This window comes from Geotrypetes seraphini, chromosome 3, assembly GCF_902459505.1.
Source record: "Geotrypetes seraphini chromosome 3, aGeoSer1.1, whole genome shotgun sequence".
Taxonomy (NCBI): Eukaryota; Metazoa; Chordata; class Amphibia; order Gymnophiona; family Dermophiidae; genus Geotrypetes; species Geotrypetes seraphini.
Genome location: NC_047086.1, coordinates 14,946,743 through 14,967,377, shown reverse-complemented (window position 1 = coordinate 14,967,377; position 20,635 = coordinate 14,946,743). Strand labels below are relative to the sequence as shown.

Sequence of the window (20,635 nt, the reverse complement as noted above, 5' to 3'; positions counted from 1 at the left end):
GTGCTCAAGCAGCCAGAGTTGGCTCCTGTTGTTGGAAGTGTTGAGAGTGGAGGGCAGTGCTATGGTCTCTGGAAAACATTTGAGGATGCTGTCCAGTCCAGCAATGTCCGCTGTTCTCCCTCCAAGCAGGTGCATCAAGGGAGGGGACAAGGAAAGGAAGATGCTAGACCAGAGTGGACCTTGTGCTCAGTGCTGCTTCTGCTTATGAGTCCCCTGTTTAGCTGAACCTGGGGCAGCTGTCCCCTTGGTCCATTGATAAAGTGGTCCCAGTGGGGGACCCAAGCATTTGAGTTATCTGAGGTGAAGGGGTTTTCATGCCAGCCCTGAACTGACCTAAAGATGCAGCAGTAAGGGAAGAATAAAATACTCATGCTAGCACGTCAGGAGCAATTTGTTATTTACTCAAGATTTCCCTGGGCTTGGAAGGTTTTCTGCGTGGAATAGGTAGTAAGACTAAAACAGCACAATTTACTGCATCTAGTCTCAAATCCAATGGGCCAACTGAGCACCCCCCAATCAATGTAAAACGTCGACACCTTTGCACCGAATCTATTTTTTGTGGCTCTCTGCTTGGAGCAGTCGAGCTCGGAAAGTTCCAGCAGCAGACCCCGCGCGCGCATAGCCCAGCAGACACACGCGCTTCTGCCGGCGGACCAGACAGAGGCCCTGCTAGCAGCAGTACAGGCGGTTGACCCTTCCCTCCCCCACCCAATGGCACACAGCGGGGGGTGTGCTGCATCCTCCCCAACCGCGCGCGCCGCCTAGTTAACTAACCTGCAACTCGTCTCGGCCTATCCGGAGCGGGGCGCGATGCTGCTGCAGCAGCAACAGCAGCAGGCGCGAGCGCTCTCCCGCGCGCCCTCCCCATCCATGTGTGTGCAGAGCCCTCCCAGCTGCAGTCAGCGGGTGACACGGTAGCGCTCGGCCGTCCCCGCCCGGTGACTGAAATTCATTTCCACTCGCCCCTACCTAGGAGGCCGTCGAGAGAGGATTTCTCGGTGGCGGGACCCGTCCCGGCTCCCAACCCCCATTGTATCGCCGGGGGAAGCAGCTGAAGCGATATTCCGCTCGACCTCCTGCTGCTGCTTGGCGAAGCCATGAAGACGGGATTTCCCCAGCCGTTTAAAGCTGAAGGGTAGGTAAAAAGCTGCTCAAATAGGTGGACGCTAAGGACAGCTCCAGGCCGAGGAGCAAAGCCAGGGCCACTAGTGCTATTCAAACTAAAGTGGCCCGTCCCCTCCCCCAAAGCAGGAGCAGGCAGGTGACCGGGCTGCCGACCTCCTATTGACGGGCGCAGGATCGTCCCAGTAAAGGTCAAAGGTGGGAAGCAAGGGTTAAAGGTCACGGAGCTCGTTTTCAAGCAATCAGCTTGCAAGGCTTGAACAAAAGCTTCGGTTAGAGAGAGAGAAACTCCCCCCCCCCACCCCATAATGCTAACTTCCCATTCCCTGATTGGGAGCACTGGCTGGAGAGTGTGGCATAGTGGTTAGAGCAGAGGAGACCAGAACTTCAAGCCCACAAAATACAGTATTTTGGGGCTTGAAGATCTGGTCTTCAATGCTCTTCTCTGGACTTTAATTGGGTTTGGTGCTTCTCTTTTTCTGGGTAGTGGTTAGAGCTACATCCTCAGCACTGCGCTGCTCCCTGTGACCCTGGCCAAGTCACTTAATCTTCCACTGCCTCCATACCTGTATGCAAATTGCTTAGAGAGTGCTGGTGGAAGTCCCAATCTGCTCCCCCCTTAATATTTAGCTCTTCCTCGCCTACCTCCCCCCCCCCCCTCCAAGCAGTTAAGCTATATAGATAATAGCACAACACTCAAGCTGATTCTTGTGATTAAATACGTAGACAGAGAATTGCTAAAGCTTTCTCTATTTATTGTGCAGTCGTTGATTGTTGATTGTTTCATGCCCTATGTCAAAAGCACTTTACCAGTCATAGTTGCACACAATGGATGCTGCCAGTTAACCGAGCCTTTGCTAAGAGCATGTGTTCAGAGCAGGCACAAGGTCTGATCTCGATTCTTTTCAGCCATGGTATGGTTTACAAGACAGATGTAGAAAATAATACAAATATTTTACACGACTGTTGCTCATGCATTTAGGGTAGCAATGATAGGATGTTAAAAAGAATAAAGTAAGGTGCACTTATACAAACATACATGCGTTTTACACCACCAAGGGCAAGTCTTTTTTTTAAGTTCACATTTTTATTGAATTTTAATTGCATAATAAGTTAACACAACAATATGGAACATTACAGAGAAGAAATGTCTACAAAACCATTGTTGTAATTTACAATAAATCACCGTGGGCAATATAGATAAAGCTAGCATAGATCTTTATCACCTTAATTCAGAGTAATATATATATATAAAGGTGATAAAGACCTATGCTAGCTTTATCTCTGTCTATATACATTTGTACTTGATTTTATTTGATTTTACGCCTGAACTTTGAAGTATTGATGCTTCAAAATTGCCTACACTGAAAAGATTGTAGAATAGAGGAGGGTGGGGATGGATTTTATTTGCTAACACATCTGCCTCACCAGTCTTCAACATGCTGTTTTTTTTTGTTGTTAAAAAAAAAACCCCAGAATTTTGTTCCAGCATTAACTCTCCAAATTTAGTTTGCAGGTGTGTTCTTTGAATGCAGTCTGCTGCTTTTATAATTTAGAGTTGTGAGATCTAAAATTTCAGAAAGTGACAAGAAAATATTTAGAAAGCCATAGTCTCCGCAGCTCTCGCATTTTATTTGTGCTCATTAATGGATCAGTGTTCTGAAAAGAAGGATCTTTTCCCATTTCCACTGAACTCGGTTTTTAGAAACTGGAACTGGTGCTCTCTCTGTTTCCAGCAATGACGCAGTTAGGAATCTTGCTTTATCCACAAGAAGTATCTCTCTTATAAGGAAATGAGCACAATTTAAAACAGAGTAACTTTGCAGCTATTTATGGAGGTTTTGTGTGTAAATGAGCAACTACTCCAGTCATCTAGAAATTAACAGAAAAAACCCATTGAAGACCTTATGAAGGTTTTTCTATATATGGGTAAAATATTTTTAAATGCTTTGTAACATGTTAAATGCTTTGTAACATGTTAGTATAGATCAACAGTAGCTGGTTGATTTGCAACCAATATTTTGTGAACTTGTCACAAAGAATCAATGCTATAGAGGCAGAAGTAACTGCTTCAAATCTGATTTGTATCCCTTTAAAGAAAAAGTCAATAAAATTAATCAAATTGTATAGCCATGTTGCAGTGACTAGCCCAATAGGATAATGATGCATTCTGGGAACCAAAAGTAAAAAAGAGCCACATAACTACTGAATTAAAATTCTCCAGGCTAGTATTAGTGTAACAAAAGTTACCTAGAACAAATCAACCCTGATATGATGTGCTGGGAATCAGTTATTGTATGTTTTAGCACATAACAAAGCTATTTATTTAAAAATTCCCTGCAATGCCATGTTTATCAAAAGTTTTAACTGTCCTTCGATTTATCAACAGCACACAGCTTTATAATAAAATGTGCATTTGATATGACCTGGTGTATTTTATAGTTCTTGGCTACTTCAAGGTGCTGATTGTACATTTTTTCAAGTAAAAGAAATCTGAGTTCTCATTGCTGGGATCACTATAAAAAAGGTACTATAAAGTGCATAATTCCTTTTATTTCAGTTTGTTGAAAGGAAAAAGCATGGTAGTGTGAGGGATGGTAGAAGGAATCTAGATTCAAAATTATATTGTTGTCTTTGTGGCAAAGTTGCCTTGGAAACCATGATTTGGATGTTTTCTGTGACTGACCCATTATTACAGTGTTGTATGATTGTTTGTGTGATTTTGTCATGCAGCTTTACTTGCTGAATGAGTTTGATAATATTTGTAATTATTGCTGTATTTAATTTATACCTAATATGTTGTGGGGTTTGGTGTTTTGTTTTTTTTTTAGTATTTTGTGCTTCTAGACTGTATATTATGTATTAGAATTTTTATGTTTCTATTAATGATGTTATTATCAAGCCACCCTAAATGCTGCTAAATAAAATGAGGATTAAAATAAAGATATTTCACATTTGCTGATGGCTTTCCTTATTTTAGAAAATCTGTTCACCATGTCAAAATTTTCAAATGTATTATTTTAGTATGACTGGGCATTTAAATGAATCATAAGGATTATAAATTAAATTAATAATCTGACCTAATTCCACTGCTATATTTGTTAACTCTCCCTTTTATCAAACAAATCATTGTCAATATTTTTGTTAAGCTTTTGATAGAAATTGCTGATTACTGTGTGTAGATCAAATGGCTTGTTGGGTGGACCAACAGAATACAAATGGTTTTAAATCCAATAGAAAGCCACCATTTTTATAGATTTTTGTTCATATTTACTGGTGCCAATAGTTGCACCATGATTTTCCCCAGGAAAGCCTCATTTATAGTCCATTTGTGCATAGAAAAATAAACAATTTCGGTACAGTTGTGCTGAATGGTTATAAGGTGAATATAATTGTTTTTTAATGTAGATAAAAACGAACTTTGACACTACTGAAATTTTATTTATTTTTTTATACAAAATGTGTGAACAGTTTCAAAATGCATAGCTGTAAATATGTACATATTCTGTTATGGAATATGTAGTCTGGTGTATTTCAAGGTTCAGAGTAAGACCTGAAACTGGCAACTTTAGGTTTCCATGGAAAAATAAATAAATTTAGAAGCAAGAGGGTCTCTTGCAGCTGCTTTTGACTTCCATTTTCTAAACTTCAAGCACCTTATCAATTCTCTTTCTGCTGATCTGTACTATACTGGAGCTCTTTTACTTCTGAAAAGTATTTGAGCTTTGGGTTGGGGGAGGGAGTTGAATTGTGAGGGAAGTGGATTTGTTTTGTGGTGGATTCATTATAAGATTCCAGCTCTGGTGAGTTCTGTGATTTGTGCATAGCTCTCAAGTAGATCTAGAATGAAGAGAGTTACTGAATAAGTGATGCAACACATCTGAATAAAATTCTGTCTAGAAGATTCTCAGCATGAAAAGGATGTGTGAAAATGATTTCCGAGATGCTGGGACATCAGTCATTAGAAATTATGGCCATATGATCTAGAAAAGGACAATAAATGGTCTCTTTTATTCAGTTGCTTGTTTGCAACCCAAAAAGCATGTTTACCAAGGACAGTGGTTGTCTGTTTTAAAATGAAAATTAATACCACAAAGTATGCTTTAAAATAAGGGAAAAAAACAAAAAAAAGTGCATAAAAAAGGATAAGATTCAAAATGTTCTTAATTAATGTCTCAGCAAAAAAGTGGTCCTAGGTGTATCTATATCCTGACTTCAAAGTCAGTTTTTATTCAGTGCCCTACATGTTTTGTCAGCAGTGGCAGGGACTACAGTTAGACAATTAAATGAGTCCATAAACATATATATCCACCTATAACAGACATTCAAAACATAGATTATAATCACAGAAAACTGCAGAAAGAAACCTAACACAAAACTGTACCATTGCACATAGGCTAGAAAGGACCTTTCACAGCACCGTGAATAAAGCATAAAAAGCTTTTAATGGAACACAAACTCACGTGGAGGGGCATAATAAAAAAAAAAATGTCTAAGTCCTTTTTTGGCCTAAGGCCTTAAACGTTGAAAGCAGAAGCAGGGAAAGTGTCCATAACCAAAACAAACGTCCTTGTTTTGATTATGGCCTGCCTCTACTAAACACCCAGATCACCACTACGTCTAAAAGTACACCACACGAAGTCTACACTTTTTGCCATAATGAAACAAAAAAACGCCTAAGCCCCAAACGTCCAACAGAAGGGCTTTTAGGCGAAGGAGGAGCCAGTCCTTCGCCTAAAAGCTGGATTCTGTAACCAGTGTCTGTCAAAAACAACACCGGTTACAGAATCCCCCCCCCCCAATGATCCAGGCAGGAGGGTGCAAGCCTTCCTGCCCTGTCAAACCGTGAACTCCCCCTCCCCCGACAACATTGGGGCAAGAGGGAGCCCAAGCCCTCTTTCCCCGTCGAACCGCGACCCCCCCCCCCCGATGACATCGGGGCAAGAGGGAGCTCAAGCCCTCTTGCCCCGGCGATTGTGCCCCTCCCTCCTCCCCACCCCCCAACACTGAGTACAAGCAGGCAAGGAGGGAGCCCAAGTCCTTCTGGCCCTGGCGACCCCCCCCCCCCCTCCGACATGAATGGGCCAGGAGAGAGCCCAAGCCCTCCTGGCCCCGCTTTGTCCAGTGAGATGTCAAATTTTATTTGACATTATCAAAAATAAAAGAACATCCAAAACAATCCATTTGAATGTTAGGAGGGGCCAGCATTTTAATGGACTGGCCATGCAGACATGCCAACAGAGCAGTGGAGCACTTTGGGAGGCACTGCTGTGTACCTGGTAATTTTAATGTGAAGTTCACATAAGCCCTGTACAATATATGGTGAGCCTTTCAAACTCCCCCCAAAACCTACTGTATCCACCTGTCTACTACCTCAATAGCCCTTATGCCTGCAAGAACATAAGAAGTTGCCTCCACTGGGTCAGACCAGGGGTCCATCGCGCCCAGCAGTCCGCTCCCGCGGCGGCCCATCAGGTCCATGACCTGTAAATAATCCTTTGTCTAAAAACCCCTTAATCCCCATTTTTCTTCTATCTATACCCTTACATGGCCCTATCTCTACCTATATGGCAATATAGTGGCTAGCGTGGCCGGCGGTTTAACGCATGTTAAACCACTAGCGCGGCTTGATAAAAGGAGCCCATAAGGTCTTACTAAATTATTAATCGCTGTGACATTTTTGCCCAGCATTTGATGATGTCTTTTCCATACCTTGCTACTGTATGTATAACTTTAAAAAAAAAAAAAAAGCTCTGGGGAATGAAAAAGTGTATGAATGCCAATTAATTTTTATAAAAGTTTGGATAAAAGTCACTATTTAAGAATCCAGTTTCAGTTTGCATATTCAGATTTTTAAAGTATTTTGTGCTTTAGGTAAAAATGTACTTACAGTATATCAAATGTGAAATCCTACCTGAAATATACAGAGCTAATGCATTTAAGCAATGCTTAGGAAAATATCCACAAGGTATCAAATTTAAAAACCAACACATTTTAAAGCCTGTAACTTGATGTCTTTGTAGTGGATACAATACAAGAAAGTTTCATTTTGCATGGATGCTGATTGGACAAATTGGTGTCACAAAAATTGGTAACCCAATTTGTTTTAAAATTTATGTATTTATTACAAAGACATTTGATCTATGAAAATGTTTCTTTTTCATATTAAAAGTTTTGTTTTCAATCGATTTTGGGTTTGTGGTACCAAAGTTAAAAAGGGATGCTTACACTATTATTCTCTGAAATGTAATTGCAGTGTGTTTAAAACTTGAGTATATTAGGTTTTGCAGAAATAACCAAATACATTAATGTGTGCTTGGGTTTCAAAATAGAGAATGATATGGGGACAAATTTTTCTCCATCCCGTCCCAGAGAGTTATTTTCCTGTCCCTGTTCCATTCCTGCAAGCTCTGTCTTCATCTGCACAAGCCTCAAACACTTTAAAATTATGAGTGTTCGAGGCTTGTGTGGTTAAGGATTGGGACAGCAACAAAGCTGGCGAGGATAGGACGGTGAAATTGATTTCCTGCGGGGACGGGGAAAAATTTGTTCCCATGTCATTCTCTATTTTAAAATTTGGAAATTAAAATACACTTCTTCCTCCGTATTCGCTGTGATAGGGGATTAACAGACCCGTGAATACAGAAAAAACGTGAATAATTTTTTCATATGTTATTCGCTGTTTTCTATTAAAAACTATTGTGAATATGGTGAAAACACGAATAACATGGTGGGAGACCTGGCCTGTTCCTGAAGGACAGGCAAAATATGGTGAAGAAAGTGCTGGGAATCAGCGATTTTCTCTGTAAACGCTTGGAATCAGCGATTTCTGTTTACAAGCTTATGCAATTTGGGGGAGGAGCCAGTAAGCTAAAAACTGTGAATAATTGAAACCGCGAATATGGAGGGAGAAGTGTACTGGAATTAATACCAAAAATGTGAAAGGTCTATATCCTAGCAAATCATTTTAAAACTTCTGGTTCATATTTCTTGGGTACAAACAGTGGTGTAGCTAAGGCATCCCTGCGCCACGTCTTGCACTCTCACTCTTAGCCACTTGAGCTCCTGCCCATCACATACCTCTTGAAATGTTTGCTGATGTTAGCAGCATCTTCCACCCATCACTTGTGCCGGCCTTGACTCCCTTCAGACATCACATCCTGGTCTGGCAACCAGGAAATAATGTCAGAAGGGAGACCAGGTTGGCTTGAGCAGTGGGTGGAAGATACTGCTCGCGCTCGTGAACATTTCAAGTTACACCAGGGAGAAGGAGTCTGCCTCCCCCTTTCTGTGCAAAATAAGAAGGAAAGATAGTTTTGCTTAATAGATTAGAACCAGTGAGGGGGCGAGGGGCGTGGTCCTCCCTGGGCGCCATCGTGTTTGGGGAACCGACACACCTTCCTCCCCCTGCCGAGTGCACGCCCCTTCCCTTGTACCTTTTTAACTTCAGTGTGAGCAGCCACCAACTTGCTGCTTGCGTCGGTTTTGGCACTCTGACATTACTTCATGGACCCACATCTAGGAAATGACATCAGAGAGAGCACTAAAGCAGACGCAGGCAGTAAGTTGGTGGATGCCTGCGCGAAAGTTAAAAAGGTAGGGGGGGAAGGGGCATGCGGCAGGGAAGAGGGTGGGGAAGGGGCACCACTGCCCTGTGCGCTGCTCACCCTCGGTACGCCATTGATTAGCACAAGGGCTGCTCTGTTCCTTTAGGTAAAAGTGTACAACTTAGTTATGTTCTGAATTTCCAAAATGAAACTTCCTCTCTTAATTGAATTTTGGCTGTGATCTTTCTTTCTGGTTTCTCTGATCTACTTACACTTGGCTGTTAATAAAAAAAAAAGTGCACTTTAGGAAAAATTTGTTCCTTGAGGTGTCCAATTTTTGCTTTAAATTAACTACAGAGCGACCTGAACAAACTGTGCGAGTGGGCAAAAAGATGGCAGATGAGCTTCAATGTGGAGAAATGTAAGGTCTTGCACATCGGGAAAGGGAACCCCATGTACAGCTATACGATGGGAGGAAGGGAGATGGGGAAAGGCACCCTAGAAAAAGACCTGGGGGTATTGGTGGATACAACAATGAAGCCAGCGGCGCAATGTGCGGCGGCCTCAAAGAAAGCGAACAGAATGCTGGGCATTATCAAAAAAGGTATCACTACCAGAACGAAGGAGGTCATCCTGCCATTGTATCGAGCAATGGTGCGACCACATCTGGAATACTGTGTCCAATACTGGTCGCCATACCTTAGGAAAGACATGGCGATACTTGAGAGGGTCCAGAGGAGAGCAACTAGGATGATAAAGGGAATGGAGAACCTTTCATATGCCGAAAGGTTGGACAAACTGGGGCTCTTTACCCTGGAAAAGCGGAGACTGAGAGGAGACATGATACAGACATATAAAATCATGAAAGGCATAGAGAGGGTGGATAGGGACAGATTCTTCAGACTAGCGGGGACAACAAAAACAAGAGGTCACTCAGAAAAACTGAGAGGGGACAGATTCAAAACGAATGCAAGGAAGTTTTTCTTCACTCAGAGGGTGGTGGACACCTGGAACACGCTTCCAAAGGAGGTAATAGGACAGAGTACAATACTGGGTTTCAAAAAGGGACTGGATGACTTCCTGAAAGAGAAGGGGATTACAGGGTATAGATAGAAGGTTACACTACAGGACAAAAGCGAAAAGCATATCTGAGTTTTAGGGTAGGAGCACTATCAGGTCCTGGACCTGAGGGGCCGCCGTGTGAGCGGACTGCCGGGCACGATGGACCTCCGGTCTGACCCGACAGAGGCAAGTCTTATGTTCTTATGTTCTATGATATTGCATAGTTGCCAAGTTCTTCATTGTTTCCAGTTATATGGAGGTATTTGAATTTTTTTTAAAAACCACAATAAAGGTACCCCCCCCCCCCAAAAAAAAAAAAAATAGATTGGGAAAGGAACGCGAGTCGATCGCAGAGCACATCCCGGGCTCCGTGATAGACTTGTGTTGCCATCCCGATCTACCGGGCCAATCAGCCTTCCGCTCCCTGACGTCCCCCACCGCTGCCCCAAGCTCTCCTTGCAGAAGCATTGGACTGACCAGCATTCCGTTCCCCGATGTCAATTCTGACATTGGAGAGAAAGTTCTGGGCCAGCTAATCACTGCCTGGCTGGCCCAGAGCTTCCTCTCTGACGTCAGAATTGACATCAGGGAGCGGAATGCTGGTCTGAGCTTGGGGCGGCGATGACTTGGGGGCTTGTTCTCTGATGGTGGTTGTGGCAAACCTAGTGGCTTGGGGGAGGGCAGGGAGAAAGAAAAAGTTGGGGGAGAGAATGAGGTCTAGAGGAGAGAATGTATACAGGAGGCTTAAAGAAGGGAAGAAATATTGGATGTACAGTCAGAAGAATAAAATGCAACCAGAGACTGATGAAATTACAAGACAACAAAGATAGGAAAAATTATTTTATTTTCAATTTAGTGATCAAAATGTGTCTATTTTGAGAATTTATATCTGCTGTCTATATTTTGCACTATGGTTCCCTTTTACTAAATCGCAATAGCAGCTTTTAGCGCTGGGAGCCTATGAGCGTCGAGAGCAGCGCAGGGCATTCAGCGCAGCTCCCTGTGCTAAAAACTGCTATCGCAGTTTAGTAAAAGGGGAGGGGGTATATTTGTCTATTTTTGTATGGTTGTTACTGAGGTGACATTGCATAGAGTGATCTGCCTTGACCTCTTTGAATAAACCCGGGAATACGAATGATAATTAACATTTTCACTGCCTTTCAGTGTGCTTTGTTTGTTTTTTAATTATATTGTTGGTAGATCATTTTGACTTGGTCATTTTAAAAGTAGCTTGCAAGCCCAAAAGGTGTGGGCACTCCTGGTTTAGAGGATGTTTTTTTTCTGCTACATTATTTTATTCCTCCCCAAAAATGGAATATTGCAAAGGAGGAACTCTTTGAATTCCTTCTTTCTAATACAATGGTAGGACCCTATAATCTTGTCTTGGGGATAGCAATATTCATTTAGAGCAAAATGAAAATGTAGCTACTATTGATATGTACTCTTTTTTTTTAATCTTTGGGATTTTTTAAACCTACTCCAGTTAAAACACACCAAAAAGGCCACCAGTTGCATCTGGTTACCTTCTCTTTTAAAGAGTTGTTAAACCTCAAAATTCTTGTTAGTCAGGTATGTTGGAATGATTCTATCTGGTCAGACCATAGTATGTGTAATTTTAAATTAAGCTGGCAGGAGAGATCATCTCATTCAAATTTTTTAAAAGATAGGACAGAAAAGAGTGTAATTAAAAGAGGCTTTGTTGATCTGGTAGAATTTTGGTCTCATTACGACTTAGCAGTCAAATTGGACTCTGAAGCAAATTTTCCAAATATGTGGAAAATGATCAGTAATCAAATTTTAGATGAAATAGCTCCATATGATGCAGAATTATTAGTTTTCAAGCAGAAATTAAGAAAATTGGAAAGGATCTGGTTAAAAAAACAGGTAACGAGAAAGACAAAGAAAATTGGAGATGTAATTTAAAAAGTTACAAGAATCTTATTAAAGATAAACGCTCCAATCATTATGCACAAAAAATAGGCACAATCAAGATAAACAGTGGAGAACTATTTAAAGTGGTGAACACGTTAACCAAACTGCTTCTGTAAAGCAATCAAGCAATGAAAATCTCCATCTGCTGATATGTTAGCAGAAAATTTTAATAGAAAAATTTGTATCTTAAGGGCTACTTTACAATCTACTAATGATCTTCCCCATTTTCAACCAGTGCAGCTGAGAGAAGGTATAAGGGCTGACATGCTCTGGAATGAATTTGATATTCCAGATTTGCAACAGTTTATTAAGTTGTACAACAAATATGTTAAGTCAAGCTGTTTATTAGATACAGGTTCTCCAACAATTATGAAAAAGGCCCCAATTACCTTTAAGGCAGATCTGTTTAAATGGATTAGTTATTCTTTGATAAATGGGCTATTTCCAAATGAGTTGTGTCATATTTTGGTTACTCCTATTATAAAGAATTGTAAAGAAACTATATCTACCAAAACAAATTACAGACCCATTGCAAGTATAACCCTTGTTCTGTAAAATAATGGAAGGTTTGGTCAACTTAGAACTAGTCAAATATCTAGAACAATTTCACATTCTTCACGTTCACCAATCTGGTTTTAGACAAGGTTTCAGTACAGAAACAGTTGTTGCCTCTTTGATTGATCATATTCATTCCTTATTCAGCCAAGGCACTAGCGCACTAATACTTCAATTTGATCTTAGTAGCGCCTTTGACTTGGTGGACCATGAGATTCTTTTGGGTTGTTTGGATGCTATGGGAATTTCTGGAAAAGTTCAAGATTGGTTTCAGGGTTTCTTAGAAAAAAGATCGTATCAAGTCTTTAGCAATGGTCAGTACTCCAGTTCTTGGAGTAACCCTTGTGGGGATACCTCAAGGTTCACCACTATCACCCACTTTGTTCAACATCTATGTTGCTTCCTTGGCCAATATTTTACAAAGCTTAAATGTAATTTTTCACATTTATGCCGATAACATCATAATACTGATACTAGTTATTTCTTTCACTACTGAAATAAAAAACCAGATCATTTTTATCCTAAATTGGATTGAACAATGGACTATTGAATTTAAATTGAAATTAAACACTGAAAAAAACAGATTTTTCTTGGCTAGTCCCAACGATAAAATTACAAATAAAACTTTATTTAAGAGGATAGGAATATGCTTGTTAAGAAATGTTTCTTTGCATTATGGAAATTACATTCCATTAAAAATACTTTGACCCTATTATTTACTAGTTCAAGCATTAATCTTATCTATTCTTGATTACTGCAATATAATCTATTTGGGAACTTATAAACCCGTCTTAGGAAGATTAAGGCTAATCCAAAATACAGTGGTCCATTTAATTTTTGGATTAAAAAAAAAACAGGAACATGTCAGTTCTTATTACCATTAGCTGCACTGGTTGCCAATGGAAGCAAGAGTGCTTTTCAAATTTGCTTGTATTTGCTAGATGTTATTTGGATTAGCTCCATTATATCTCTTTTCTCATTTTGAATTGTACTGTTCAACTAGGTCTACTTGGCGTACTGACTTATTCACTTTTCCTAATTCCAAAAATTGCCATTATAAAAAGTATTTTGATCGATCTTTGGCTTATCAAGCAGGTAAAGTTCAAGTATGGTTAGACAATCTGATTCAACAATCTGCATCTTATTGCACCTTTAGAAAACTAGTCAAGACCTATTTGTTCAAAAAATGTGTTACTTGATTGATGACTGTCATAGTTTTTTACTGTATTTTTCATTATTGAAATATTTTACTGCCTTTCTGTGTGCTTTGTATCATCATTAGAATGTCCAGTCCTTTTTATTCTGTGAACCACCTAGGACTTTTTGGGTGTTGGCGGTATAGAAAAATAAAGTTATTATTATTAAGTTATTTGTGCTTCCACTGTATTGACTCCATTTTCGATTCAGGATCTCTGTGAAAGACCCAAGTCTCATCTCCAGTCACTGAATCATGAAAAAAAGTTTGGTCTTCATGGAGCATCTCCAAGTTCTCCTGACAGCACTGGAGCCTAGTGCCCTTCTGACATAGTTATTTCTCAACATGCACTAACTTTAGACATGCCTAACTTTTTTATGAATTATTTTCAAAACTGTACCAGCCAAGATACCCATTTCTTCAGCTAGTCAGTAATCTTAATTTGTCTGACTGACAAAATTAAATCCTCAACTTTCTTGCACATTTCTGTGGCCATCCATTGTGAAGATCATCTTCAATGGACTCTCTACCCCACTTAAACTGATTGCTCCAAAATTTAGTTGTAGAATTATGTTTTCTGCCACATAATTCTACCAACTGCTAAGCTAAGTAAGCTAAGTCTGCTTACTTAGTTTATACCCATGTATTCAAGCTCAAGTCCAATCCAAGTGTAGGTCTCAGTCTAAGATTGTTTGCACCCTTTGGTCGGATCCTGGTGCATGAGGAAAAGATATCGGTCATGGATCTGTGGCTTTTTCCCTTCTTTTGTAAGAAATTTATCACTGGTTTCCAAATCTAGCTATTTCTTACTTGATTTGCCTGAGGACTCTCTTGACATCCTGTCTCTTGGAATGTCAGACTCACATTGAGCCGCAACTGTGCATGAGTAATTTTGGACATGTTGCAACGTGCACAGACTTGTTTCAACATGCTAGAAAAGAGGAAACAGAGGGGACATGATCGAAACATTCAAGATACTGAAGAGAATAGACTTAGTAGATAAAGACAGGTTGTTCACCCTCTCCAAGGTAGGGAGAACGAGATGGCACACGCTAAAGTTAAAAGGGGATAGATTCCATACAAACGTAAGGAAGTTCTTCTTCTTCACCCAGAGAGTGTTGGAAAACTGGAACGCTCTTCCGGAGTCTGTTATAGGGGAAAACACACTCCAAGGATTCAAGACTAAGTTAGACAAGTTCCTGCTAAACCAGAATGTAAGTCGGTAGGGCTGGTATCAGTTAGGGCACTGGTCTTTGAACTAGGGGCCACCGCAGGAGCAGACTGCTGGGCACGAAGGATCACTGGTCTGACCCAGCAGCAGCAATTCTTATGTTCTTTCATACTCAGGCAGATAAATTATTGAACACCCCTCATATAGCTAGTTGGTATTATCTAACGCGGAGTTTTTACTAAACTGTGGAAGTGGGTTTTTTTGCAGGCCAGCAAAGTAAATGCTCCGATACTCATAGGAATTGAATGAGCTTCAGAGCTCGCCAGCCCCCAGAAAGAAGCTCTTCCGTGGTTTAGTAAAAGCAGCCCTAAAGTCTGGTTTGCATCAAACTAACCCCCCTTTTACTAAGGCACAGTAGGTGTCTACCACAGCTTGAAGCATTAAATGCTGCGACTCTGCTCCAAATTCTATGAGCTTTGGAGCAGCATCGAAGCATTTAGCACTCCGGGCCACGGTAGAAACCTCCTTCCACAATAAAGGAGGGGGGGGGGGGGAGATAAGAAATTTATTACAGTAAGGATTAACCAGTTTTCAATAGCCAGTGAGCTGAATGAATAGCAAGAGATCCCTTAATAGTGATAATGTCATACGGATAGTTAAATGCATGTTTATAATTTCAGAACTAAACTAAAACTTAGTTTTATAAACCAGGTCATCAGCCAATTTGGAGCTCAACTTTGTTAAACATTAAGAAAAAGAAAAATACAAAAGAACAAGAAAAGAACTAATACAGGAGAAGTAGAAGTAGTTAATTTCCAAATTTTTATATATTTTACATGTTAAATTATATATTACAGTGTACAAAAGTGTTGGGTTTTTTTTACACACACCTCTAGTTTTCTACTACTAAAAGTATAGAAATTTCACTTATTGCTAAAAATAATTACCCCCCCCCCTCCCTGAGATTTTAAATCCTTTATGAGCATTGGGAGAAATTCAATAGACATACTCAAAGCCGATTCCCACATCCTTAAGTTGGGTGCCAGACCAGTGACTGCTGAAACCAACTGTAAATGCTGGGAGCTCTGACCCAGTATTCTGTAACAATGCATGCAATTTTTCAGAATGCCTCAACACCCCTTTGTGGGCTACATGCTATGTGGTTTGGGCACCTGGCCTTATAAAATAGCATACAAACCTAACTGTTGCTAATAAAACATCAGTGATGGGTTGATAGTAGATTGTGCAGTTCGGTTGCTTAATGCGCACTTCAGAAGCATGGCTAAATGTGGACGCATATAAAGAATTGGGGGGGGGGTTGAATTTAAGTGGTTGCTGCAATTATTAGGAGGTCTCAATATACAAATTTGTGGAAACATTCCACATGAAAAGTATATTCGCTGATATTTTATGTTAGGTGCAATCTTATATCCCACAAAATCCTCATTAATTAGAGTTCTAGGCGGGTTACAGACAACATATTGTTACACAGAATTTTTTATATAGTTAAATGTTACAAAGAATTAATACATGCTAATTAAGTTATCAAATTATACATACTCGTACAATCTGAGGTAATATAAATAGCAGCTGACCATTAACATTTTCTTTGTTTTGGTTGACTTGCATTATTAGTCTTTCAGCATAGTGTTGAGAAGTGTATTTACAATAAAATTGTCATATGAGCCCAAGGAGCAAGATAATACATACCCCTCTTCCCCACAAAGGTAGCAAAACATTTTTTTATAAAAAGTGTCGGCAATTGTGACTAAGAGGACATTTTGCTAAAGGGCATGAAGCAATTAATAATCAAATTAGTGCATGCTGTTACTACACATGCTAATTTGCATAACTGCATGCTGTTAGGAAGTAGGAATTGAGCAGGTTACAGTAGACTTGGCCAGAACAGTTCAGTTAACACTCAGAACTTACTGCTAGAGAATGACATGGTGACAGAATGTGTCACCATCATAATAATAATAACAGTTTATATACCGCAATACCGTGAAGTTCTATGCAGATAACTGGGGGAAACCATCCTGTGTCATTCTTTAGTGTCTGTCTCAACCTCAGTCCTTCTACACCAGCATGCTTCAATGCAAGGCTTGAGGGTCAATGGCTGGGCCCATTCATACTCTCCTTCTTCCCTCTCTCCATAAAGAATGACATTGGGATACGGGGATGGTGACAACTTCTCACCGTGTCATTCTCTGCTTACTGCATACCATTGGCAGGGCGTTCTGAAAAGTTAAGCAGTTCTCACAACCTACTGCCTCCGTGTGTTTAATTAAGCACCAGCTTCCAAAAGTATATGGAAATGATCGGAAGTTGGATGAGTGAACATGATTTGGAACTAAATGTTAACAAAATGGAGGTAATGGTGGTGAAAGGCCAAAGAGATAATTTTAAGTTGGAAAATGTGGTTGTTATGGGGGAAAAACTGCTGGTAAAAAAAGGAGATGACTGTCCTGGGAGTGTGCTTAGATAGTTGTTTGACAATGGTAAACCAAATATTAAAAATAATCGGGGTGGGATACATGCAACTTCAAATGCTTTATAGATTGAAGCCAATATTACCAGCACACGATTTTCATACTGTGGTTCTGACATTAATCCTGAGTAGGGTGGATTATTGTGAAAGGGAAATTGAGGGCTTTGCAAATGCTTATCAACTCCGCTGCAAAATTAATCACAGGGGCTCCTAGGAGTACCCATATAACTCCTGTGTTGAAGAAATTACACTGGTTAGCTATGCAAAAAAGAGTGCAGTTCAAGATTGTTGCGATTATACATCAGGCATTGCATCATGCTTCCCCAAAGATCTTACAAGAATTCTTCCAGATCTATAAACCGAGAAGAGATCTTAGAGATGTAAATGCACTATTACAAATAGGCTTAATACGTGAAAAGAACATCTCAATGTAGTAACTGCAGAGGCTCTACTGCAGTGTATCGCAAACTATGTGCTGCAGCAGATTCCAGGTGTGCCTCAATGAGACGCCGCTAAGGAGAAGAGTTGCGGCAAGAGATACATCCTGTAGACAGTCAGCCAGTGCCGATGACTCTTCTCCTCGCTGACGTCTCTCCTTCAGGATCCCCCACCAAAGTGACAATTCAGGGTCACGCCCAACTGTGCCTCCATGTATACGTGGACATAGATGTGTCAACATCTGCGCACTTCCGGGTGCCTTCCGGTTGGGGCACTGGGCTTAGGGTACCTTCCGGCTGAAAAGATTGTGGGACACTGAAGTACTGGAACGGACCAAAAAAAAAAAAAAAAAAGTAGGGTAAAAAAAGATGGACTTTACCCCAGGAAATAATGTCCTGTTTGTATAAGCTGGCAGTTTCAAGTACACTGGTAGCGTGCTTAAGATGTAATTCACTTGAAGATTAGCACTATATCTTTATGTAATCACTCTTGTGCAAGCCAAACTCTGTATATTGGAAATGTGAAATGGATCCACACCACTTTCTATAGACTCACACTTGTCAAAAGTTTCTTCAATATTCACCAACCCTCAGAAGTGCCACCACGATACTCAAAACATTTCACTATATCTGGCTTCACGCACTATATCTTCACCGGGTCCAACTTTTCTAACTGTCTTAGTTGAATTGTTTTTAAAATTATTTTTAAACATTTTGTAAACAATCATTTCTAAGAAAGATACTTAGCTTTTAACTTTTTGCCTTCAGGTGGTCAGTTTGTACGGACATCTATGCCGACATGTTTCACCCAACGGGTATTTTCAAGGCTCATATCCCTCTACAAGCTTTCACCGTCTTATACAGCCACCAAGTCCTTTAAACAAGAGAGTATGGCAAGATGTCTGACTTGGATATATCTTACCATTCATATAAGGACTTACTGGAATATTTGGACTCCTATGGTATTCCTTCTGATCCCTCCCCTCCTCCTCAATGATACACATCTGTACCAAAAAGGCTTTATAAGGCAGATGGGACAAGCTTTACCCATCAAGAGGAAAAGGGAGGAAGAACCTCGTTCTGACTTTTTGAACTCCTTGATTTTGAAACACTACCAAATCAACGTCGCCTTACACAAGGCCATGAAAGATGCCTTATTTAAAAACTGGGAGACTCCCCTATCCATCCAAGTAGCTCCTAGAAATTGACACAATATATATGATTTATTTAAAAGATTTCTACACCTCTGCCACTTCAGAAAGTCCTTGCAGAAGCTGGCCGGAAGCAGCCTGTTTATGGCATGTCTTCTGCTGCTACTCTTTCAGAAGAGAGAGGGGTTGTCAGGACCAGCTACCACTGCTGCTTCAGGAGGGCTGAAGGAAGGGGGGGCTGTCAGGATGTATGCCGCTGTTGCTTTGAGGGCTGGAGGGGGGGTTGTCTGAGTGTGGGAGACTTTTTTTTTTTGACCTGCAACTTTTTGCTGGTTGGTAGAGAGTATTGGTTAATTGAATGCCGGTTAGCCAAGATTCTACTGTATTATACCACCAAAAGATTGGTAGAGATTGACATTTGTATACTACCTCAAAGCAGTTTACATGTTAGTCAGCTGCCTTCATTTTCTAAGCCTGCTCCTCAACGACCTCAAGCAACTGGGGAAAGGCTGGTTCGGGACAAGGTATCTTTAAAAGATATCATAAAAGGGAAGACACAGCATCCCAACAGTGATTTTGCAATACAAGCTACAGTAGACCATGCTTCCTTAAATGCAGAGCAGGCTGATTTCAAAGATTGCAAATTATCTATGTCAACTGCTGAACAAATTGAAAATAGATAGATATGACAAACACTGTTTGAAACGTTTGTATGCAAATACCAGAAGCCTAAGAAACAAGATGAGAGAGTTAGAATATATTGCACAAAATGGAAAGATAGATAATAGACATCTTTGAATCCTGGTAGAAGGAATATAACCAATGGGACAATGTCATAGCGGGATACAAGTTATATCTTAGCAATAGGGTAAATCAGATCAGTGGAGGTGTAGTGTTACCATATATACTCAAATAAAGGATGAGCTTTTGGGGCCAAAAAAATGGTCCCAAAATCGGAGTCTCTTCCTATATTCGAGTCATCACCCGACACCCCCCCACCCCCCGATGTGATGCAGGCCTCTGATAGGCCAGGAGAGATCCCTCCCATCTCCCGCCCAGCCGATACAAATTTTTTTTTTTTTTTAACACACACACACACCTGGCCCCCTGCATACCTTGTCCGTTGTCCTTGGTGGTCCAGCAGTATATACTCCTGCCCTGCATACCTCCTTCCGAGCTCACAGCGCACAGGCATACAGGAGCAAAGGCAGATCTTGTTAGACGAACTTGCTGCACTTCTTCGAGGGAGTAAATAGGCAGATAGACAAGGGTGACCCGGTCGACATTGTATATCTGGATTTTAAGAAGGCGTTCGACAAGGTTCTACATGAACGACTACTTCGGAAAATTGCAAGCCATGGAATCAAGGGTGAAATACTCAAGTGGATTAAAAACTGGCTGGAGCATAAGAAACAGAGAGTGGGAGTAAATGAACAATACTTGGACTGGAAGGGTATCACCAGTGGGGTGCCGCAGGGCTTGGTGCTTGGACCCATACTCTTCAACATCTTTATAAATGATCTGGACATTGGTACAATGAGTGAGGTGATTAAATTTGCGGACGATACAAAGTTATTTAGAGTAGTGAAGACACAGGGGGATTGCGAAGATCTGCAACGTGACAATCAAGCTCAAGAAATGGGCATCAACATGGCAAATGAGGTGGATAAGTGTAAAATAATGCATGTCGGTAACAAAAATCTCTTGAACGAATACGCGGTGGCAGCGAAAAGGGCGAACAGAATGCTAGGAATGAAAAAGAAGGGATCCCGAACAGATCGGAGAAGGTTATCATGCCGCTTTACCAGTCCATGGTGCACCCTCACCTGGAGTACTGTGTCCAGCACTGGTCGCTGTACATGAAGAAGGATACGGTACTACTGTCCATAGAACAACAACTAAAATGGTTAAGGGACTGGAGGAGTTGCTGGACAGCAAGAGATTAGAGAAACTTGATAAGAGGAGACAGAGG

The 20,635-nt window shown here is 40.8% G+C and overlaps 1 protein-coding gene across 1 annotated transcript in view; it reads left to right on the top strand.

Moving 5' to 3' along the window:
* Positions 1-820: 820 nt before the first annotated feature.
* The window catches only part of LIN28B (lin-28 homolog B), a 203,312-nt gene continuing 183,497 nt past the window's right edge, over positions 821-20,635 (top strand). Inside the window, exon 1 of the mRNA XM_033938367.1 lies at positions 821-1,135. The gene's annotated coding sequence lies outside the window, so the exon portion shown is untranslated. The remainder of the gene's footprint in view (positions 1,136-20,635) is intronic.